The following is a 26,395-nucleotide window of genomic DNA, read 5'->3' as shown; positions in this document are numbered from 1 at the left end:
TGGGCCATGTACAAGGATTTTCTAACCACTTTGGCAATGTGATTATCAAAGTTGAGATGACTATCTACTTGGGTCCCCAGATCCCTTATTACGTCTTCCGTATTTAGGGGACTACCACCTATGTGGTAGTTTGTGGGTACTTTGTTTTTTCCAAAGGGGATGACTGTGCACTTTTTGGCATTTAGCTTGAGGCCATGATTTTGACACCAGGTATATGTCTCAGTGAGTCCCTTTTGGAGGATGTCTGTGTCAGCTGGAGAGTCAATTATAGCCCCTAGTTTGCAGTCGTCTGCGAACTTGGTCAGCCATAGTCCTCCTGTGCTTGCCTGTACCTCTGAGAAGTATATGCCAAACAGGAGGGGTCCTAGGACTGAGCCCTGGGGAACTCCACTTGTAATCAATTTAGAGTCGGACCTAGCTCCCGCAACTCTCACCGTGTGGGTTCTGTCCGTGAGCCAGTTGGCAACCCATTTTGTGACATAGGGGTTTATGTTCAGGCTGGTGAGCTTGTCTATAATACCAGAATGGGGAATGGTGTTGAAGGCCTTTGCGAGGTCTAGGTAGGCTGTGTGTACCACCTTTTCCTCATCTATAGCCTTGGTAACTGTCTCAGAGAAGTCCAACAGGTTCAGGAGGCATGATCTGCCCTTAACAAAGCCAAACTGGGTAGGGTCCAGTGTTTGGAGGTTTCCAATGTCTCTGTTAATAAGTTCCATGATGATGCGCTCCATAGCCTTGCAGACCAAGCTAGTCAGGCTTATAGGGCGATAGTTCCTGGGGTCTGTTGTGGCTCCACCTTTGTGGAGCGGAATAACTGCTGCTGTGCACCACTCTATGGGTATGTAGCCTGTGGAGAGGCTGAGTTTGAACAGTGTGTTTAGGTGAGGGGTTAGTTCGTCTTTGAGCTCATGTAGGACGTAGCCTGGGACACCGTCTGGTCCCACTGATGCTGTATTTTTGGCTTTGGAGAGGGCTGTGTTAACCTCAGCGTATGTGATTTCAGGGACTCTACATTCTTCTGGTATGATTATGGGACATCTTGGGGGTGAGAGGGGGGTGAAGTTTGCACTGAACCTGTCTGCCAGGATGTTGGCAATATCGGTCGGTTCAGTGTATTTTGTGCCATTCTGCACTAACTCCGAGCAGACCTGAGCATGACACTTAGATTCTTGACATAGCTAAAGAATACCTTGTGGTTATCTTTGGAGTCCTTGGCAATTTTTCTTTCAAAGCTCGCCTTGGATGATTTTATGAGGGATCGTAGTTTCATGCTGATACTGATCAGGGATGTCTTCCCTTCTTGGGATTTTACGCTTTTTTTGTACTAGTTTCCTCCTTCTATTGTATAACTTGTTTATGGCAGGAGTCCACCCGACTGGTTTCCTTTTCTTGGAGGAGTGAGTCTTGGTTTTGCTTGGGATGGCATGATCCATGCATTCTTGTAGGTGCAAGTAGAATGCATTAGTAAAGATTTTTGTAGCTTGGATAGCGTTATCCTTAACATGGGGGCTTTGAAACTTTCCACCTCGGTCTTAAGTAACATGAAATTTGCTTTTGAAAAGTTTTTCACTGTGGTTTTCTTGTCCAGGGGTGGGGGTGGAATGTGGATATCCAAAGTGATTTGTTTATGGTCAGATCTAACCAGCGAGGGGTTGTATTCCCTTTTCAGTTATGTTCTTTTTATTCCAATAATGAATTCAGTTGTGAGCAACTTTGCAAGATCAAATGCAGTTAGTATTTTTGTATAGCATTGCTATTTTTTGTCGACTTCTTTTTTCTAATACAATGAAGTTCTGTCCACTAAATTAACTGATATACTATTAACTGTCTGTATACTCAGTAGCAGGATTAAATGACAGACATACATACAAGATAATGAAATGCTATTGGTTCCATTTTGAAACCCTAAGTCACAGGAAGGATAGGAAACACATCACCAAAACAAACAACTGAAGAGCCAAAATGGCAAAAAGGCAAACTTGTAACTATTTTTTTTTTTTGCATTGAGGGCAAGTCCACATGCAGAGCAACCCCCTGCAACTTATAAAGTATTAACGTCATGGTTGCACAAACATAGGAATCTCCTAAAATAAAGGAATTGCTGCTGGTGCACACAAATAACCTGCAGTGGAAGTGATTTCTAGGGAAAACATTCATCAGAATTTTGCAATTTGGTGTCTAGGTGTCTTGTGCATTAAGGAGTTGACGCTTGAGGAATTTCAACTTGGTAACCTGAACAGCATCCACTGTTGGTTATACATCAGAGACGGATTAACTGGATGATGTTAGGGTCAGTAGTACAGTAAAATTTTACACTGATATTTTAAAGCAGCTTTAACAATTAATATTATCCAAAATTATATTCAATAATGAGTTTAATAAAAACAATGCAAATTCCTTTTTGTAGAAATTACACAGTGTAAAAGACTAACTTCTGTAGTCATAAAATAATTTATGAAGTACAAAGGCACTTCAGTAAGCCTTACATAATTAGATGAATAACTGTATAAATCAAAACTGACTGTCTATTCTGTCCCTAAGAAAACTGTGAATTACTGCTGTTTTCTGAACATTCATAAATCTGCGGTGTAATCTTTGCGACTGCCTGCAGACATACAGTGTGAGTGATTATGTTCTAACAGGTCCCTGGCCCCATTGGCAGCAGCTGTTTCTGATTTTTAGATGGCTGCAAAGTGAAATGCTCTGACAAGCTTTTTAATCTCCAAAGACATTATAGGTGCTAATATAAAATTACCCCGGGATTCATGAAGCTTGCACCAGGTGCAAGCGTAGCATCGGCGTTCTAACACCAAAGATGGTCGCCGAGCAATTCAAGTATGAGCTGCTTCCACGTGCACTACCTGCATATGCTACACCCATGCAACTCCTGAGCCTTGTATGCTAATTGCCCCATATGCAGCAGTGTAGCATTCAAATGAAGTTATTTAGTGATTCAGGAAGTGGTGCAGGCATAGTGTAAGCATGCAGAAATGTAAACCGTAGAAAATGGTTTACATTTTTGCAAACATAAAATCGGAGCCATGACAGTCAACCAAACACATGTATTACATTGCAGCTGAAACAGGAAGGATGTAGGAAAGAAATAAGGAAATGCTGCAGCAGTGAAATTGGAGTACAAATGACAAATTAACACCTAGGAGCCTACAGTGGGCCACTGACAACAGCTAACAAGGCTGCAAGCAGCTACCTGCAGAACAGGGAAGGGGAGGGGTTGTACTACAAAGAAAACAGCAAAGTGTCAAAGCAGAACAAAAGTGATATGCAGTATATCAGCTACAAGGCACATTTCACCATGACTGGGTAGGGAAAGTACAAAACAAGAAAGATGGCAGGTGGATGCATGCCTGATAATGGGAGGGGATCCAGGTCTAAAAGTAAATTAAAGGGCAACAGATTAATCAAGGCAGGCAAGTAGATCTCCACAGTAAAGGCCCCACACTCGCAATACTCATTGCAAAACCCATAATTAAGAAACGCAGCAGCTGGAATAGCTCATACACACCCACTTACATCAGCAGCATCCATAGCACAATACTATAAAGTGTGAAAGCACCTCACACACATTTGTGTATTCCCATACACTCTGCACCAGTGGTGTATACAGATGGGGAACTTTTATTATGTACATGTTAGGGGCTGCCATAGCTTTGATCCACCAGTATGTGTTGGAGACTGAAGGTGGTGTGGAGGATGATGCACATGACCATCGCAGGCACCAGAGGAGGAGGAGAATGTTCAGACCCAGGGTAACCTACCAGGGGCTACATGATCTGGAGATAGTAAAGCATTACACGGTGGACAGGGACACCCTACAGCAACTTGTGGAGCTGTGCCAGCCATGCCTCAGAGCCAGAACAAACAGAGGGGAACCCATCCCAATGGATATGAAGGTAGGTGCAAGCCTGAGAATACTAGCTACAGGTACCTTTCAAAGACCAACTGGGGATATCATGGGTACCTCACAGGCATCAGCATCCAGGGAGCTACACCAGTTCCTGGATGCCATGTTACCACATGCCAATGAGCACATATACTTCCCCCGAATGCAGGAGGAGTTGGCCAGCAATATGTATCTCTTCCACGGTGTGGCAGAATACCTGGAGGTACTAGGTGCAATAGACTGCATGCACATACACATCAAGTCACCACCCGGTGAGCAGGGTAGGCACTACATAAACTGCAAGGTATACCCCTCCATCAACTGCCAGGTCATGTGCAATGCCCAGGGCATTATCATGGATGTGTGTGCTGGCAGCCCTGGAAGCTATCACGACTCCCACATCTGGCATGTCTCACAGCTGTATCTGTTATTTGCCAGGGGGGACATCCCAAATGGCCACCTGGTGGGGGATGCTGGCTATGCACTGAAATCATAGATAATGACTCCCATCAGAAATGCACACACACCCATGCAGGAATGCCATAATGAGGCACACGCACAAACCAGAATCATCATAAAGCATGTGTTTGGGATGCTGAAATCATGGTTGGACATATCTGGTGGAGCCTTGCAGTACTCTCCAGGCACATGTGCCCACATCTTCATAGTGTCTGCCATGCTACACAATATGGTCCTGCGGAAACAGCTGCAGCAGGGACAGAATGGTGAAGGTCCTCACAGCCCACCACCATTGCCAAGGGCCCCACAGGCACAGAGGTACTCAGACCATGAACACCCTGAACCAGCCCCAGTAGGCAGATGGGGGCGTGCCCAGTATGCCCATGCCTTGGCAATTAGAGAACGTATAGCACACACACTGACAGTGTAGGCACCTAGGGACTGACACCTTTCTCCACCTGCACACACAGTAAAAATGGATGGCACACACACAAGACTACCTGTAAATTGTCATGTATAGGCAGTCTACTCTGTGCATCCAACATAGGCAGCCCTCAACTATTGCACACACAGCAACCATTGGCACAAGGTAAGTCAACACCTGAACAGTAAATTAAGCTATCAGCATATGCCGATACTGTATGTATAGATTCATAGGTAGGTACTTGGCCAACTGCCAGAGGCCATTCATAAGGCCAGCCAAAATGTGTCAGCTTTTGCCACCCCATTGATTCATTAAAAATCCCTCTGTGGAGCAGAGCCAATGGCGGGATCCTTGGGGTGCATCTACTGTTCCCCATCCACCCTTCAAGGTTTCTCTTGCAGAATGTTAGTGAGGGGCTCTGTATAATGTAGTTAGGGATGTTGTTCCAAAGTATGGGGAGTGTCTGTGACAGGAAGCTGTCCCTCCAGCATCTTCCGGTTATTGTTGTGGCAAGGTCAGCTCACTACAGTGTGTGACTCACTGTGACATGGATTCACATTGGTGGAGCATATCCATCAAGCCTGAGTTTGACATGGCTGTGTTGGCCAGCGGAGATCATCTCTGGGTAAACAAGATGCCATTGAGTAAAGCAGGGCTTTATTCATTCTGGTTGCATAGGCCATATGTTGGAGGCCAGTATTCCCCATGGTGAGGTACATTCGTGGACCCCCCCAGCTGTTGGACGTGTCCTCTGAGGTACATCCCACATGGGTTATTATACCCTATGATAGGACTGATGAGGGATGAGTAAAGGGGCACTATAACCCCAGTATGTCTAGATGGGAATCCTTTAGTAATAAGATGGCCTACATAGAAGGATGTCCTAACTACTGTGGAGATATGATTGTCAAAGGGGAGATCACTATCTACCTTAGTTCCCAGATACCCAATTACCTCATCTGTATTAAAGTGGCTGCCGCTCATGTCTTAATATGTGGGTGCCAATTCCACAATGGAATGACCATGCAGTTAGTGGCATTTGGCTGGAGTCCGTGTCATTGGCACCCAGTGACGTTCTCTGTGAGGCCCCTTGAGGGATGTCCGTGTCAGCTGAACTATCAGTCATGGCTCCCAGTTTGCAGTCATTGCCAAATATTGTCTGCTGTAGTCCACCTGTGTTTGCCTGTACATCTGAGATGTATATGCCAAACAGTAGGGCTCCAGGACTGAGCCCTGTGGGACACCAGTCTTGACTGCTCAAGAATTGGACCTGGAGACCATTAGTCGTACCATGTTAGTTCTGTGTGTAAGCCCGTTGGCAACCCAACCTGTGATGTATGGGTGAATGTACAGGCTGGTGTGTTTATCAATAATACCTGAGAGGGGCATGGTGTCAAAAGCCTTGCTGAGGTCCAGGTAGTATGTGTGAACCACCTCCCCCATCATCTAACATCTTGAAGATTGTATGTAAGATGTCACACAGGTTCAGTAGGCATGAACTGCACTCAACCAAGCTGACCTGGGTTGGGTCATGTGTTCAAAGGTTACCAATATCATTGTTAATGAGTGCCATGAGGATGCGAACCATACCATTGCAGACCAGGCTATTCAAGCTTATGGGGTGGTAGTTACCATGGTCAGTTGTGATTTCATCTCGATGGAGTGGAATAACCGTTGCCACGCACCATTGTATGGACATGTAGCCTGTGGAGAGGCTGAGATAGGAATGCCTAATTAGTTGGGGGGCAGGTTGTCTTGTACAGTTTGCAAGATGCAGTCTGGGTCAACATCTGCCTTCATTGATGCTGTTTTCTGCTGTTAGAGAGGGCCATTTCCACCTGTGTGTCTCTGATGGTTGGGATACTGTACCTTTCAGGTAGTGTTGTGGGCTCTTTAGGGGGTGAAGCATGCACCGAATGTATCTGCAAGGATGTTGGCAATATCAGTAGGGTCAGCATATTTTGTGCTATATTTCACCGGCACAGTGCAAATCTGTGTGTCACCACGTAGATCCTTGAAATAGCCAAAGAAGGCTTTGCGGTTATCTTTCAAATCCTTGCGTATTCTCCTGCTGATGTTAGCCTTGGATGATGTCATGAGGGACCTACGTATCATACTAATAGTGGTCATGGATGTCTGCCCTTCGTGGGATTTGTTCTGTGTCCGGAACACTGTCCTACTTCTGTAGTATAGCCTGTTTATTGCAGAGGTCCACCAGACCGGTGTCCTTGTCTAGGAGGAGTGAATCTTGGTTTATCAGTGATGGCATGATGCATACATCCGTGTAGGTGCTTATAGACTGCATTTGTAAATCTGTCTGTATCTTGAGCAGTGTTTCCCGTTAGTGTGGGGGCTGTGAAACCCCCCACTCCTACCCTAGTAGTGTAAATTTAGCTGTAGGAAAGGTATACACAGTGGTATCCATGGGTGGGAGAGATGCTAGGGTGTGGAAACAGTGAATAGTTCATGGTCAGATCTAACCAGTGACCGGTTAACCTCCGCTGTGGTGCACCTGTTGCCCATGTTGGTGATGACCACATCTAGTAGTTTCCACCCCACGTTAGGGAGGTTACCACCTGATACAGGGCATATGAGGTGATACATTCCAGGAAGCTCTGGTCCTGGAAGTGAGTACCAGAGTATGTTTCCCAGTTAATGGTATGGTGGTTGACATTGACCAATGCCAAGGTGCGCATTAGGACTGTCATGTTCTCCACTGTCACCAGGTAGGTGGAGTGGAGGTCCTGGGTCATGGAGGGTGATCCATAGCAGGCCGCATTCCACACTGCAGTTGTGGCTGATGTTAATTGCACATGGATAATCACAGAGGTATCATGCTGCCCTACTAACCTGGAGGTGTAGGTATCCCTGATTAATATGGATACAGCCCCTTCATGTCTGTCAGTCCATGCTCTGTGGCTGAAATGTGTGGTATGGGTTGTAGTCTGGTAGTGCTGGTGTGCTCTCAGGAGCCTTAAGACAGATTTCAGTTAATGCACAGATGTTGATGTTGTCCATCCTGAGGAGAGCTGTGAGTGCATGCATGTTGTGATCACAACCCCTGGTGTTGAGTAGCATAATCCTCATTGAATCTGCTATTGTGCCATTTACGGAGCTAGTATTCACATTAGAGAGTCTCCTAAATAAGGCACCATGGGGGCGCCAATAGCCTTGACCAGTATTCCAAAATGTAAGGCTGACACATAGGCCTGAATGGTATCATTGCATGCATGTTCCCCATCTGTGCTTGTTTTTCATCTCCCCTGTAGGTAACCTACTGGTAAGCAATAGAAAGCCTTAAACTTATACAAGTCTTCTAGCTTCCAAGATAGGCTTTTGGAGTGACTAAGTATCAGTGTTCTGTATGTTCTTGCTGTACTCAACTGTTTCCTGACTACATGGTGAGTTCATACTGTATATTGTGATCTGAAGGTCTGTTTATTCACATATTATGGCTGTGATGGCCTGCACGTTAGAGGTTCACAGATAGCCTACTACCTATCTGCCCGAGGGCAATTAGAAGCATAGCAACAGTGTGTTGGGCTTCCCCGCACCATTGATGAATTAACTGAGCCTCTGTCAAGCTTAGCCAATGAAGCAATTCCAGGCAGAGTTGCTGGAAGCTGTTGAAGACTGGGGTTGTGGAGGGTGATAGGAGCACTTAGTGATCTAAAGAGGGCATATTAATGTGGCAATTCAACACCATTCAATTCCCCCAACAGGTCTTGCAGCTATCAAACTGAACAGGCTCCCCCACCCCCTGGCTGTATGGTTCTGGGACACATGATCCCAGGGGTGTATAGTCTGTTACCCATTCACACAAGGTTTCCCTTAAAGTGTGTCATTGAGGGGCTATGCTTACTGTACTTGTAATGTATTGTCTCACAGTACATTTGTTATATGTTGTTATTTCAAGAGTACGTGAAGCTCAGTGAGTTTGGGGGCTCCTGCCCTTTGCTTAGCCTAGCTTACACATAGAAATCATCTAAATAGGAAATAGAAGGAAGCAACGTTAATGTCAACAGTGTAATGTTTACAGCATCTGCATAGTATCTGTGCATTTGAGGTTACAATCCCGATAAAGGCAGGGATGTTTATCATGTGCAAATGTATACCTTAACCACAGCTTGCATATATAGGTAGTAACCATCTGTATAATAAACATTCAAATCATCCATATAAACCCATGTGGGCAGGAGAGTACAGTCAACAGAGAATGTAATGTTATGTCAGCACATAGTGAGATGTTACATCACTGACATGTATATATCCGGAGTAGTTAGCAGATGTGTCCGTGTTTGCGCTCACAGATTATACGTTACAAAGTTTGTTTAACTGTGTTTAACCGCTGCTATGTCACACAAACACTTTTAAACATGCTTACAACTGCTTAAATGAGCCTTATTCTGCAGTAAAAAACATTCATAAAGCATCGCAGGTGTCGAACCCTTGACCATGCACACTATAGTCATGGGACGTACCACTAAGCCATCCAAGGTGTACACATGTTTTATGGTCTTGAGACTACACCTTATACCATATGCATTTCACTGTAATGATCACAAATAGGGCAGTGACTTTGTGTACATTTGTACAGTTTACAGATGTATTACTGTTACAAACTAATATGAAATATATATATATATATATATATATATATATATATATATATATATATATATATATATATATATATATTATACAGTTACATCATTAGCCATATATATAAACATCTATTAACACATGAATACATTCCGTGACACATAAGCACTCCAAAGGAATTGGAGTGTACACAAAACATATGCAGCTCTGGTATTATAACAGTTAATATTAACCTACTTCACCATGGAAGGGGTAGTTGTTGTGTATGTGAAGATTGGGGTGGGGGAAAAGTGATGGGTAATGCAATCATGCATCAAGGAGGGCCTGGTTCGGATGCCCAATAAGTGAATTGGAGGGGCATACATGGAGTATGAGGATAATATAAAAAGGACACAAAGCTAGAACCTTACTCATTCGTAATACACCCTGTCATGTCACATTGCAACACCTACTTTCACAATCATATGATCATTAACATGTATCAGATATATGTACACCAACTGACTGTCATATTTGTTTTCAATAGTGAGGAATGTCTGTAGTACAATGTATATTCCAAACACCATAATATTCGTACACATCTCAGATGCCTTAGTGGTAAAGTCAGTGACTGTGGTGTTCATGGTCCTGGGTGCAAGGGCTGTTAGGTTATTTTGAGGGCCAGAATAAGGGTTTTTTGATGCAGGTGGATTAAAGCACTCTTAAGCGGGTTTCCATGTGTGTGCTCGATGGTAAGCGGCTCTGAAACATGGTAAACGGAGAAACACTTCACACGTTTGACCTTTGCTTAACATCGCACAGACCACGGGCAAACCTGCTCACAACCATGTAAATGTGCATTATTCACACTTTCCCTACCAGTGCCTACTCTGAGAGGTAAAATAATAAAACCTTCCAGGAGTAGACCCCGCAACCATGTACTCCAGCCTCAGAGTAACCTAACACTAAGCTACCTGGGATATATCTATCCCAGTTGTGTATGCAGACAGTTTAAAAGACAAAAGGGAGGAATGTGGTGAAATAGGACAACCCGCCATGTACCCAATTAAAGGTGTATGCTCATATATATATATATATATATATATATATATATATATATATATAGAGAGAGAGAGAGAGAGAGAGATACATAGAGACATGTCGATATATACAGGTCTACATATATATGTAGCTATATAAATAGGTTAAAAACTACACATCTAGGAAATACAGATAAACGTATGCAATAATGTATATATCTATATACACACACACGCACACACGCATATATATATATATATATATATATATATATATATATATATATATATACATACATATATATATATATATATATATATATATATATATATATATATACATATATATATATATATATATACACACACACACACACACACACACACACACACACACACACACACACACACACACAGATATATATAGGCACACTGTAAACCCTCTAACATTATATGCATAGCTATGCAGCCTTGAGCTGGTCAAACAACCTGGCCAGACTGAAACATATGCAGAAGTATTAGGTACAGACAAACCCTGCACAAGTAGCAATGTTCAGAAATATAACAGCAGTATTCACATTTAGACCAACTCCTCTAGGCACTACACACAATATATTACTGTTCATCTCCATACATATGTTGCAATAGATTCCAAACAAAACTTCCATGCTGTCTTCCTCATAAGTAAGGCAAACGGACAATGCCCAAGTGGAGTACTCAGTTATACTCCACTGTAGCCATGGTATTGGCTAAGGCAGTAGCAGCGCAGCTGATGTGCATGCAATTAGCTACTTAGGAACAACAATTGGTCATCATGATAGCACATATTACTGATCTGTAAAAATAAAAGGTTGCCTTGTCACACATTCAAACCATCTGTATCTACCTGTAGGACTGTACAAAACACTGAAAGATGAACCAAAAATGAGTATTACTCTAGTTAATAACACTTCCGATTACTAAGACAGTACGTATAACATGTAGTATGTCTGTGTATGTAGTACGTGTACTGTAAGAATTACAGTGTAATCATTGCATATAGTGTAAATAGCTATCTTGTAGCGATGTATTGTTGAGCAGTAGTAATGCTTGTAGTATTCTATGTGTGTACTGCTGTAGGTCACATGGCACACTCCACATACACCATAAGGGATGATATGGGCTTGAAACCCACCAATTCACTTCCAGCCACTGTCAGTGTCAGGATTGGTCCAACAAGTATGTGCTATAACAGGGGATAGTATATGTCGAAATATTGTAACAGTTGACATATGTATGGGTGTATAAGTAAGATGAACATGTTAAAGATGGGCTTACCATGCAAATATGGTGTGCATTGTGGGATATTGTGCCAATAACTGTGTAATGTACAGTATTCTAGGCAGATCTGTATTCTATTCTACATAGCAGTTCTGTTATGTTATGCAAACAGTAGTTATGTCTATTGGCAATTACAATACTCAGTAACAGGATACATAGCATTAGTATTCATTTGACAGGTTAGCAGCATGATAGCAAAGATAATTGGAGGAGCCAGGTAACTATCCATGCACATAACACATGTAATATCCACCTCTCTACTATCGTTTACAAGCAATAACAGCTGTGCATGTGTACATGTTATGAAAATGTGTAGTGACCCTTGTTACAGGGCTGGGCCAAATGGCTATATGCACACCTACATAGAGTGGATATTGAGAGTACAGACACACTGGTTGCACTACCAGGTTTGTGTAGCCCAACCTCTCATTGCCAACCTAACAGCCGCCTGTACATACTGTATGTAAGGTAGTGCACAGCACTGGTAATGAAACAGGTTGCATATCATCTTTAACTCCAGTGTAACATCTGCAGTAGGAGTGTAAGATGTAGGAGACAGCTGCCAATGTGTAATAGCTGCATCATAGGTGATGGCTCACACTATCTGATTATATCCTGATCATGCTGATAGTGGCATCAGAGACTATTGATACATGACTCTGTTTGGAGAGTGGGTGTCTGTGCCCAACAAAGCTCATGGTCCTGGTGGATATGTGAGTATATACCCAGAGAAGGAAACAGACCTGTAGACACTTGCATTATCTGTAATCAACTAACAGGAGGTGATGTGCTCCTCAGAGGAGGATTGCTGCTAAAGGTAGCTACAATGTTTCCATAATAGCGAGTGTTGTCATGTCCATAACACAAATATTTACATGTGAGCATCACTGTCTAAAATATCTTCATAGGCAATACGTAAACTAAATACAGTACTTGGAACTTGTACTGACTGCTCATACAGGCATGTCCACTAGTCAGCTACTGGCAAGGGAGCCCGCAGGATATTTTGCAGGGGGGTGCAAACCCGGACCCCCAGCCCCCCCACTCACACATGCAGCCATTCCAGTGTCCCAATAATTGGCTATTTCTTCTCAGTTACCATAAACACTGTTCAAAACTCTCAGTATGCATACTGTTTTATAGTTTACTTCTACAATGACTAAAGATATTTAGATTTAATTTACAACATTTATTTTAAATTTTATAGCACAAACACTAAGACATTTACTAAACAAATCAATAGTCTTACAATGAAAAAAGACCTAGCATTAAAACTTCTCTGCCTTTGAAGCTCAGATTCACTAAAATAGCATTGAAAGCCACATTCAAAGAGAATGCATCTGGGCAGTGGCAGTTTAAGTGTACCTTTGGGCTGTTTTCAAATCATAGGCCCCCTTACACACATTTTTAGAGCCATACAAAAGTACTGTGATTCACTTTCCTGATCGTATTAATTATAATATATAACTGAATTATATCCCTTGTATATTACAGCACCACTTGCTTAGCACAGTAAACAAAACAATGCACAAGTTTAGAATTTAACATACCCTGTCTAATAAGAAGCATAGTCCATAAGAAGAATGTATCCCAGAATGTGACATACCTTAGGACATCACTACTTGTCATACAAACAAAGCTGTTTAGTCTCGTAGCACACATCACACATTGCAAATACAGCAGCATGCTCTCTTTGTGCACTATTCCTTAATAAACAGCTGGAAAACAAGATTCTCAAGGGCTGATTGGTCCTTACACCAAAAGCTGTTACCTCAAATCCACAGCTACTGAAAATACCTATATATTTTTTCCTCTTATACTGTGGATTCATTAGATTCAGTGTATAAATTTCCCCAGAGTTCTCCTAATCATATTCAGATACCTGAAATATACAATCAATATGACCTTACCACACGTCTGTAAAGTGTATCTCAAAGCATGGGGATTACTAATGAGTATTACAATGTTTAATTAATAGTTGAGAGGTTGTTACAGTAAACATACATCACATTGTCTGCAACAGATAACTCCATCTTAGACTCCAACTTAACTGCAACTAACAATATGCACAGTTGAGATAAAAAGGCAGTGGACAGTTGCACAGTAATAAGCAATACCTAACTGCTGGGAATCAACCCAGTGGAGCCTGTCAGATCACATTCATATAAAAGACAGATTAAAACACAAATTACATGCATGCATTTTAACAAGGCCCTGCTGGGGCTCTTCTAGGGCTCTTCTGGTTCCAAGCCACCTTCCTTAGTGACAAGTATGTGTCCAAATAACAGTTCTAAAAATAAATGAATAAATAATAAATTAAAAAATATATTTTTACGGTAACCACTGCAAAGGCAGAATACTGCCCCCCGCCAGGAGAGAAACCTCACAAAATATTTAAATAAAAAAAATAATGGGGTGTAGGTGGCACAGTTCTCTGCATGGGGGTGTGCAGCTTTCCCATCACAAAAATGCTTGAAGAAAGTCTGACTGCAGTTCCAATCTTCTTCTGAACCAGCATCTGATGATGACTTAATTTTGACAGGGTAATCAACATGCTAGATTCTAAAATGACCTCAGTACCGATATCCACAATTTACAGGTGATTCCAGGTTTTCCTTTTAAAGACAATACTATCACTATCTACTGGTGGCAATTTTCACTTGAAACTGGAGACCTGGGAAGGCTATAATGACAATATTCATAGCTTTAAGAAGGATGTTTTCCCAGCAGCAATGCAAAAAACTGCCAGATAGACAATGTTCACCTGTACCAATCAACTAATTACTATGCCAGCTACAAGAACTACACAGTAATATTCATAAAAAAAAATACTGTTACCAAAATTAAGAGTTGCACTCAATCTACGCCATGGATGGGAGAGGACAGAAAGAGCCCTTCATATGGTACTCCCAAAGCCACTGTGCCTCACACTGGCCCACTGTGGAAATATGCACTCCCCAACATGCACACAGTTTCTCCTAGCACACAAACAGCCGTATGAATTTAAAGACAAACTCTCTGATTTCACACTACAAACGAAGCACTGAGCATCTAAAAACAGAACACATATACTGTTCATTCATACATGACATACCCATACACCGTTTTTTGCATTACTGGTTTTCTTTACTAATGCTAAAGACAGAGCAGACAAGTACATCAATGAAGCACCCATGATGCATCGCATCATATAAATACCCACAGAATGCCATCTAATAATAATATGTTCTGGTCCCTTACACAAACGTGTCACTTCTGAATTAATATTCCACTGTACGGATGGTCCAGTCTCCACTCCAACAATCTCCATCGCCACCAACCACCACCTGAGCTACCTCCAGGAACATGGAAAGCCAAAAGGTCATCCACAATTAAATTAAACTTAACTACTGGGCAGGCCTGTCAGGCATTGCATCGTGGATGCGATAGAGAAGCTGTTAGCTGCAGGAACTGTCTGCAGTAGGGGCATTGGGAAGGTATGGGATTGGGAATGGGGAAGGCAGGCACTGATTGGACACTAGGGGAAAATACTGGACCCTCCATCTCAAGTGCGCCTTTTTCACGTTTTTGTGCCAAGCTGGAAGCTACCATGATGATGATTAAGTGTACAAAAAAAAATTACCTCAAGAGGACTAGCTTCTCATTTCCGAGTCCGACTCCCTGTCTTTGATCATTCAACTTACCTTCATTTGTTGTTCTACAATTAAAATCTAAGTGCACACACACCACTAGTCCACCACACGACAATACTTTTCTTTTGTTCAGGTCAGGAAACATGAATTTTCCACCCACACAGTCATCTAAACTCTATGCAACTAACGGTTGTAGATGGAGAGATACAGTTTAAGGAGGAATTGAGGCTCGTCAAATACGCATCATGTGACTGCCACCTCCAATAAAATCTCCTCCAAACGATGCAGGCTTTACAGAAAAGCAAAGTATGTTGAAATAATGAAAAAATGTATTATCATCACAGATAGCTTAAGAAAATCCAGGGGGGTGCAATTACACCCCCTTGCACCTAATTGTGGGCACCCTTGGCTACTGGTGTTTCCTAATGTCTGCTTTGTGTATGTGGCCATCCTGGGTGAATGTAATCTCTATGCCATGTACCCTGCCAGACCCACCTAACACCACGCCCCACACATTGTTTGGGATGCAGCTACAGGGGTAAGCTGGAAGGCAGCCCAGTCTACAGCCATGACTGGACTGGACAGTCATGAGGTGTAGGTTAACACATGCAGCTCATCAACACAACAAACACATACCCTTACCAGAACACAGTAAGGACACCCACACATACTACTGGAAATCACACACATTCACAGATGCCAAACGAATGACCCCCCCCCAAGCAGGAAGAGACAGACACCGAAATACACAAACTGTATGACATAGTTTGCATAATTGTGCCACACCTCTGAACACATGACTGGAAACATACCCAACAGTACTCATTTGTGAATGCAAACTCTAGCACTATGTTACACACTGACATATACGAGGGCATACATACTGTCAGCTGCCTGTCTGCCATGATTAGCCACATACTCATACACTCAGACCACCTTTTGAACTATACACATGGCTCTGGCATATTCCATGTTGTTGTGCAGGACCTGTGATGCAGTAGCCTGGACTGCATGGAAACACATGTAGGAAATGTCAGGTCTTGTAGCCCATGCAGGTATGTCCCAAGGCCTGGGTAGCATTTTGCCATTGGCCAGAATGATACTGCAGTACAGGGACAAAAGGATTGTATTCCACAATTGTCTAGTGTAGTGGTGCATGTCACACGGTATCCAGTATCTGTTGTCCTGGGATAACATGGTTGACAGACCATGATGCTTTGTCAGACAGGGCCTGCACCTGTTACCCCTGAGAATCTGGATACTGCCTAGAGCTCATGCTTCCCTTATAGTGCCTTCATCATGCACAGTTCAAGTGAGGGTCCACTGCTGTTACAGGGACATCCAAGCAATAAAGTGCAGGTCTCGCTACATAATGATACATGTCAGAAACACCATACGGACACACATATTTCAATCCCTAACATGGAGAACATATCTGTGCAGTGGCTGAGATATGTTTCAATGCTCCGGAGAGCACACCTGCATGACCATGTTATAACACATACCTCACCTCTTGCTCATTATCCTTTATTGGAACACATGGGCTGCAGGTGTGTCCATATTCCTGAAGGATATGTACACCCCCACTCTAATTGCACTTGCATAACATCAGATGCATTATGCTGAGCAACTACCTTTGTGACAAAGTGGAATTCAAAATGCACTTGAGACAGATCACCCACCAGGCCACGGATTTCCCAACTGTCATAATGTGCTGTAATGGGGAAGATTAGGTCTGAGATAGAACCATAATAATGGCTACTCTCAACTATTCCATTATGAACTGGGAAGACTCCTCATGTACCAACACCTGCGCTCAATGCATGTTGGATTCCATCAACCCCACAGATCTGGATCACAGTAGTCACACAAACAGGGCTAACAGTATGCTACACATAGTTAGTCTCCAATGCCAATGTTATGTTTCCTAAGAGCAGAGTGGTGAGTGCCATGGCACCCATGCAGATGGACGATGCATGTGCAAATGCTGAATCCTACACAAATGAACCTTAAGTAGTCACATAATTGCAGTGATTGTGCCATTGAAACAGAACCAGGATTCAACCCAACATAAACACGTAGGCAAACTGGTGGTACCATGCTTTAAACTGTACCACAGAAGGTAGTAACTGTTGCAAGAGTGAACACACATGAGTGTAGGTGATCCCTGGTCAGCCTCAGTAAGATGCAGATACACCATATAAAATCATGCAAAGCTACTGTGAAACTAATCAGCCACATATTATGAGGCCAAGCACAGAGCATTCTATAGCTGTGACATTAATCATAATGGCAATGACAAGACCTGCCGTGCGGCACAGCACTGTGGCATGGGAAGTACTGCACCTACAGAAATAGCACCCGTTCATCCAGATAGGATCTCGGAGAACCTAAACCCACTCCCACCTCCCCCTACCCCCAAAAGGTACACTTAGTAATATATCCATGTACACTACAGGGCCCCTGTACTAACGACTATGCAGGTACAAGCTGCACTCTCTAAAGCCATACATACAGCTTTCATGGGACCTGTCAATATCCAAGGGTGTATCCTACACAAATGTAAGAACATTCAGCTATCCACATACACATCATGTTCAATCATAGCTCCATGTCAGGCTGCATACACACCGAATGGTGCACAGCAACAGTTATCACACCCCACAAAGGGGGAGACACCATTGATAATGAGACATAGTGCACAACTACCCTGCTGAGTCTGGTCTGTACATCCATGAACCGTGGTCAATGTAATTGATGTACTCAGTACAGATGTAGATGACAGTAGGGTTGATTCACACTGCATATCATGACCTTGCCAGGTCGTAGGACACCATCACCCATACTGTGTTCCAGCTACACTCAGTAAACTAGGTGTATATTCCTATGTCACAGGAGTGGTTGCCAACTGGACTGCTGGCAGAACCCACACTACAGAAGGTGTCTGACGAATACATGCACATTAAACCAGTGCCAGCCACAGTAATACAGGGGTCATTCCTGGTACTCAGCCTCTTTGTTATCTATACCACATAGACTAACACAGAAGGCATCAGCCTAGTGATGTTTGCAAATGACTATGAACTAGGAGCAATAGTTGACTCATTGTGTGCTGCATTCAACATACAGAAGGGCCTTAGTGCATCAGATGTGTGGTGTGTGATGTATGGCCACAATCTGACAGCTAAGTATTGCATTGTCATCCCCTATGTTACAAACCCTGTACCCATTAACTACCACCTAGGCAGCCGTCAACATAATGGCAACTGTGTGTATGGGATGCAGTTGGACAGTACTTCCTTTTGATAGTTACGTCACTACAAAAGACAGGTAGTCGTATGTGGAACCCCTAATCATGACAGGGTGCCACCCAGGAATATAGAGTTAACTGCTCAGCCATACTCAACACCCTTGTGACCCATAATAGATCACATATTTCCTTTAAGGATTATTGCCCATCTGTAGATGGCCTACACTGCCCTTCACAATCCCTAGCTGCACTATGTGGCATGCAGCCTACCCTGAATAAAGCCATGTCCAAACCAGAGGTGTTGGACATGCAACACTTAATACATCCTGATCCCAAATAAACACATACGTCATGGACATCCACCTTTCTAGTACAAGGATCACAACATGCCTGACAGATCCCTGTCCCATACACTTAACATACTCTTGTCATACTATGCATCCCTGTCCAGCAAAGCTGCACATCGCCCCTCTCTGTGACATGGTGTGATGACCGCATGCCAAATATATCAGCAACCATGTGTATCAGTTCTGTGGCACTGCTTGAACTGGCCATTGAAACTTACCTGTCTGTTGCCTACAGCTAGGTAACCTGTCTGCCTAGGCTCATAAATGACCCAGGGGATATAGCCTACTAGATCACTATGACCATACATGCTATAGTTGATATCCAACCCTGCAAATACCATCAGGCTAGCTATTGTCCCATGTGTTACACATGTGCAACACAGGCAATACATGGCACGATGCTACACAGCTGTACAGTGCCATGTAGATGCATATGGCAAAACACATACATGCTTGCAAGTCTGCAGGGTCACAGGTCATGTCCCTAACAGCTATGTAAGACTATATATGTGGCATATACACAGCATTAAGGTCAATTGCATTAATGTGAACACATCCAGGCATGTGCTGATAGGTAAAGACACCACTACAGGCAAAAAGATATGCCCACGTCAAGACAACATCCACATGGTGTATGAGCAATGTCATCACATGACACACACATATATGGTGATAACATCACATCACAAGTAGGTGTCAAATGTGTGTGACTTATACATGTCAGTGGTTTTAGTGTCATGTAGATTTACAAAGATGTATTTGTAATCTTAATAAATGTGATACACATGTATGTTCAGCTGTACTGCTGTACTTCTCTGTGAGTTACTGTGACCTGTCTCCATCGTTATGTCTTCCAGGTATGCCAAGTAGCAGACTGCCGCCATACAGCCGCTTGGAGGATGAGGTCCTCATCCCATACCTCCTCAACAACTACACAATGCTCTTCAGCCATTTGCCACAGGATGCACAGCAGCGGGATGCCCTGTGGGAGGAACTCTGCAGGAGGGTAAATGATGTTGGCGGTCACAATTGCACCTATCAGCAGGTGCGCCAACACTGCACTGACCTGATAAGAACAAGGTGCAATAGGTGGGGGGCCACTCACCCAGCCCCCACTCACATGTACCGAGGAGCTATTGACCAACCTGGGGACACATGCAGACCTCCATCCACAAGCTTTAGCTGGTATTGTGGAGGTGGGTGTCTCTCAACCACTGAGCCTGGAGTTGCCTGGTAAGTCCCTACTGCACATAAAACACAACTATATATCACATAATTACATGTGTTACTGTACAATATGTAATGTAACATCATATGCAAGACATGTATGCACACATGCCACATACTATAGTTTGCTACTCTATGTATGCACAAATGTGCATACTCCATAGTATAGTGTATTGTACTAGCTTATGTGATAACATGGACATTGCACCCTGTAGCTATCTCACAGGTGTGGATAATGATCTTACTGCTGTGACATTTCTGTTTAGGTACCTCTGGTGTTTTTCAGTGACAGCAGCTTGTGTCAGGTGAGATTGTTATTATTTACCAGGCTTGATAATGCACGGAACATATTAATTGCATGCTATCTGCCATAACACACGTACACATAAAGTATGGTGGTCCTGTTAATGGACACTGGTCAGACCTGCAATGCATCACACTCTTTACCTATGTGAAACAATTGAAAACTATATGAAGCACCTACACTAAACCTTCCAAACTGTCATTGCCAGATGTGTGGACAACAGTGAATACAATGGTGGAGGTGTGTTCCACTGTAGGAACAGGTACTACATATCAGCATTGCACATATTGGGAATACAAACAGTACTGTACAGAGAGCATATATGTGCACATACACTAAATGTGTTGGAGCTGGAGTATGCCCAGCCCACAGGATACACCCTTGTGGGGTATACCCTTGCTATGAATGTCACACAATGTCATGTTCTATCAGACATGTCCATGACATGTAGTGGGCTGACTGCAACACTGCTCAACTATCCTGCAAAACATGTCTCACATCCCATACATACCACCCTTTGTCTGCATAACCCTGTCCTCAGTGGAGCATATGACATCTATGGGTGTATATCATATGGGATAACACTGACATGTGAAATAAGATGGCCATCACAACCAATGGCCTGAACATGTGTACACATGACCATGGAGGATGGCCAGAGACTTGAAGCAACACACACAGTAGAAGTGATGTACATGTATGTACACCCTGTTTACATTGGCTCGACACAATACAACTATGGCCTTTGTGTAATGGTGATATTGCAGATGTGAAACACTAAACATCTTACAGGCCTGTGCACAGCTTGTGTAGGCATAACATGAAACCACTACATAACATGCCTTGAACATCTGGAGTGTGTCACAACATGGAAGCATTCACCTATACAGTATCCAAATACATACATGGGTTGCACAACATACACATACATCCACATCAAGCCACAGATACAGTACATTCACCTTACTGGTGTCAGACATCACTGTCATTCCTGCTCCTCATGTGTGTGAGGTACACAGATGGCATGTAGGACATAGAGGACTTGTAAGTTAGCCATGTGTGGGCATAGTTGCCAGGTATCAGTAATATGGTTACAGATGTGCAGGGGTTTCAACCGTATACCCTTCTGTGACCTGTGTCACACATTCCACATTAGGGTTTATTGTGTATACACCTCGGTGACGTGGGTCACATTCCACATTAGATATGTATTGTATGTGAACATAGTCATGGCTATGAACTATGTCAGTAGCTCACAGTGTATAGCAATTGTGAAGCCACATGATGCCCTGCAATGGCTATGCACATCAGCTCAATGTGCAGTATGTTCCTTTATATTTGTAGTTCGGACAGACAACATTGCATTAGCTGAAGACCCATGTTAGTATAACATGTCTCTGCATTGGGACACCATTACCGTACTGTAGATTGGAAAGGACACCATTGTGTTACACATGTATGCATGTCATTCAACACGTCAGCAGAAGACATGTCATAGTACTTGTGACTGGCAAGGTCATACGCCACACAACAGGCTGGTGTACTGTAAACCTGTGCTGGTCTGTGGCACCATTGCAAAGTAGGGACAGCCATGTCAAACATGTGCGTACAGCCACATGCACAATGTCTACACTCAGCTCAGGGGTAGGCAGAATAATATTGAACAGACATGCACTGCTTTGGGGGAGATATGCAAGCTAGAGCTCAGGCAAACATAGTATACAGTCAACATACCCTACTGCTCATGTCTTCACACATAGGGGAGGTGGCCAACACAAAGCATCAGTGGCAGATGTACAAAGGTCAGCGATGGTCTGTTAACATGTGGTGTACGTTGCACACACCATGGCAGTGCAGTGCAATGGTGCAAAGTGCATGCATTGTGTTGCAGGTATGGGGCATAGGCTACTAACACAAATGGTGCAATACAGGTATGTATGCTAACCACCACTATAATTATGTAAGTCTGCTTTAACACATGCATGCTGTTGTGTGCAACTCAGGGATGTATGATAACTACCACTATAATTGCCTAAGATGAAACTATAATTGTCTAAGCTGAATGCCATCTGCCATATCACCTGCATGTAGCATGTGTGTCTGTGTGTGTCTGTGTGTGTCTGTGTATGTCTGTGTGTTTCTGTGTGTGTCTGTGTGTGTGTCAGTGTGTGTGTGTGTGTGTGTGTGTGTCTGTCTGTGGGTGTCTCTGTCTGTCTGTCTCTGTGTCTCTGTGTGTCTGTGTGTGTCTGTATGTGTGTGTTATCTCTGTCTATCTGTCTGTGTGTGTCTGTGTGTGTCTGTCTGTGTGTGTCTGTCTGTCTTTCTGTGTGTGTCTGTGTGTGTGTGTGTGTGTGTGTGTGTGTGTGTGTGTGTGTGTGTGTGTGTCTGTGTCTATGTGTGTTTGTGTGTGTCTGTCTGTGTGTGTCTGTGTGTGTCTGTGTGTCTGTCTGTGTGTATCTGTGTCTGTCTGTGTGTCTTTGTCTGTCTGTCTGTGTGTCTCTGTCTGTCTGTCTGTGTGTGTCTCTGTCTGTGTGTGTCTGGTATAACTTGTAATGTACAGTTCTTGTCTTCCCCTCACAGGTGTTGATGTAGGCGCGTTGCCTTCCTGCGGTCCACCTGATGTTAGTGTCCCCACAGTCTCTAGCAGTGATGAGGATAGTATGATTGAGGCACAGGCAGGGTTGTCAGGGGCTGAATCTGTGCCATTGGTTGCCATTCCACCTGTCTCCCCCCTCATCCTCACACACAGTTCCCCTGCCTGCACATACCCCATCACCACTGGCCATAGAGGAAGGACAGTTGGTGGGTGGTAGCATGGAACAGGGAAGTGTGGTGACTATGGAAGGTGTGCCTGTACACCATGATCCCAGTCAACAGACTGGTGATGTCCCACACAGGCATGTGCCCAGCACTGCTCGTAGGAGGACCACTGGCCAACATGCCCCTGTGAGACCAAGCACATCAGCTGGAGTCACCAGATGCATGTTTCAAGCTGTAATGGAGGCACAGGCACGTGCTGAATGGCACAACAGAGAAGGTCTGAGGCTTCAGAGGGCTGCTGTATGTCCATTAACTGACAACATCCAGGCACTTGCAAATGCTCACCATCATCTTGCAGATGTTTTGGATAGACGATTGGGTAACATGGTGGGAGTCCTTGACCATGGCATGTCAATCCTCGAGCGTGGAATGTCTGTGCTGGAACATCTGGTGGGAGTGAGGCATCGGGCACGTGGACGTAGGTCAGCTACATCACCTGTTGAAGGTTTACGTGAACATGCTACTGCACATGCCCGCTCCCATAGTCGCGGTAGCAGCAGCAGTGCAGCTGGTGCTGTGCAGTCCACACCAGGACACAGCAGGCCATGTGCACTTGGTCCTGGATGGTCCCAACAGGGACATGATTCCAATGGACATGTATCATCAGACGGTACCCAATCTGGATCTCTGCCTGGTAGTGCCCGTGCAACCCCTGGCAGTAGCCGGTCACGTGGCCATGGCTGGACACCGTGAATTGTGAAACCTGCCTTGTACAGTCTTCAGCTGTCAATATTACCCCTGTGTAGGCCAGCCACATGCCAGACCTGTGTGCATACATACACACACACTCACTGGAAACAAATGTAGGGCACCTCAACACACACACACACACACACACACACACACACACACACACACACACACACACATGCACACAACATCCACACACGCCCATTGATATCACAGGCCCTAACACATATGTGTGATGTCATCCAATGGCACAGCCTAGGCCTCTGGCAAACATTATCACCCTGTGCATCTGATGACGCCTGTGCCACATCCCTGTCATTCACACCATCGGTGCAGGGACATGTTCATATGGTCTGATGTACAGGGTGAACATACTAGGTAGACAACTGTAGATTAATATTGTTGCATAGTGTTGACAGGCAGCAGACATACCATGCATTGTAGTTTTACAATGCATTTTGTACATTTGACAGTATGCATCATGTGTAACAACACTAACAGCATGTTGATCTTGATGTTCTGCCTTCCTCTTTCAGGTGTAGTTGCATGTGCCGGGGGATGTTGGTGTTTGCGGGAGTCCCGTATGTACATGTTGACTACCCACAGGTCAGTATCACAATGCCTGCATGCACTTTGTAGCTTCCACATCACAGTTATATTCTGCCATGTTTCAATTATGTTTACTGTTCCAATGATCCAAGAGCATGATAGCTGTGTAGTAAGCTACTGTGTTCAGAGCCATCACATCAATAGTGGGTGACATCACAGGTATAGTTACCTGGGGCGCGGAGTGGGTAAAAGAGTGGTATGCCGGATGACAAGGGTAAAGGCCAGTGGAAATAGTGGCTTCTCATTGGGAAGCATTAATACCCACTGCCATGACAGCATGCAAACACAGACACACCCACACACTCAGGGATTCACAGACACAGTAACACACACTCTGACACACACACACACACACACACACACACACACACACACACACACACACACACACACACACACACACACACACACACACACAGTTGCCAGTGTTTGGATGAGAACCCCTGCCTATGTGCATATCATCATTATAGTACTACGTAATTACAAGACGCGCCACAGAGATTACACATGTATAGGTAGTTGGAATGGCCTAGGATCGAGGACATGGACAGGGATACTACAGTGCAGTGAGTGTATGTGGGGAGGGGGGGTCCATCAGTAGGCTATGTAACAACAGGTCACACCCCAGGGTGTACATGTTAACAGGTGGTTAGTATGCCCATCTACGATTGATGATATCAACAGGGATGCTAGATTGCTTTGAATGGATGGGGGGATTGGGCATTAACATTTCACTATGGTTAAATGCAGCCTCACTCCAGGAACCGGACAGCCACACACACACACACAGACACACACACACACACACACACACACACACACACACACACACACACACACACACACTGGCATTCACAAAGATATACACCTATGTCACACACATACAGACACTTTACATGTGTGAGGTTTAACCACCTGCCTATGCCTTTCCTTCTACACTTCACTCTGTACTGGTGTCAACAACAATGTTCAGGAGAGTGATAACATGTGGGATGTATTCCCAACCATACATGACATATATGGACACACACCCACATGTGCCAGTACTGTGAATTAAACACCTGCCTATCTCATGATAGGTACTACAGACATACAGCACTATCATATCCGGTACAATGCTTACTGACTCTTTCCTTTGACAACTGTGCTGATATATGCACAATATATGCACAGGGGAGGTATTACTGTTACAGGTGTCATGAGGTTTGCTTTCAGTGTTACCCTTACAGCATTCAACATTGTCTGCCTTCCACTTCACTTAACAAAACCTGACCTTAGCAGGTACACAGGTTATTGTAGGACTGGTTGTAACACACCAGTGAGCTGTCCTCAGTAATCATTTATCTGCAAAGAAGCCCCACCACTTAGTAGCCATGTCCAACTATCTGTCCATACCTCATGTACGGCTTACTGTACTTAGAGCATATCACCATATACAGTTGATGATGTTGAGGCTGCATTGCAATAGCATGATGTACTAAGACAACAGTCACCTTCAGACATCAGACACTGAACACACATGGAATCTACACAAACAGCAATACATGTACACATATGCTATCTACATCAGTACGTGCAATAGCAGGTTAAGAAGATACATTCCACTCCTTCCCCATGCCATGTGTGAAACATAGTCGAGCATTACCCCATAATGGGTGTTGTATTCATGTACTGGTAGGACACCACCACTTTCACCGAGTAGCCAAATGTACATATATTACAACAGCACATAGCAGCATGACACACACAGCATTACTCCATGTCATGCTCCTACAAACTGTTACTTGACAG

Source organism: Protopterus annectens, chromosome 7.part0, assembly GCF_019279795.1.
Source record: "Protopterus annectens isolate FY-2018-M chromosome 7.part0, PAN1.0, whole genome shotgun sequence".
In the NCBI taxonomy this organism is placed as follows: domain Eukaryota; kingdom Metazoa; phylum Chordata; order Ceratodontiformes; family Protopteridae; genus Protopterus; species Protopterus annectens.
The sequence above is the reverse complement of the archived record's forward strand: the minus strand, read 5'-3'. Positions refer to the sequence as shown.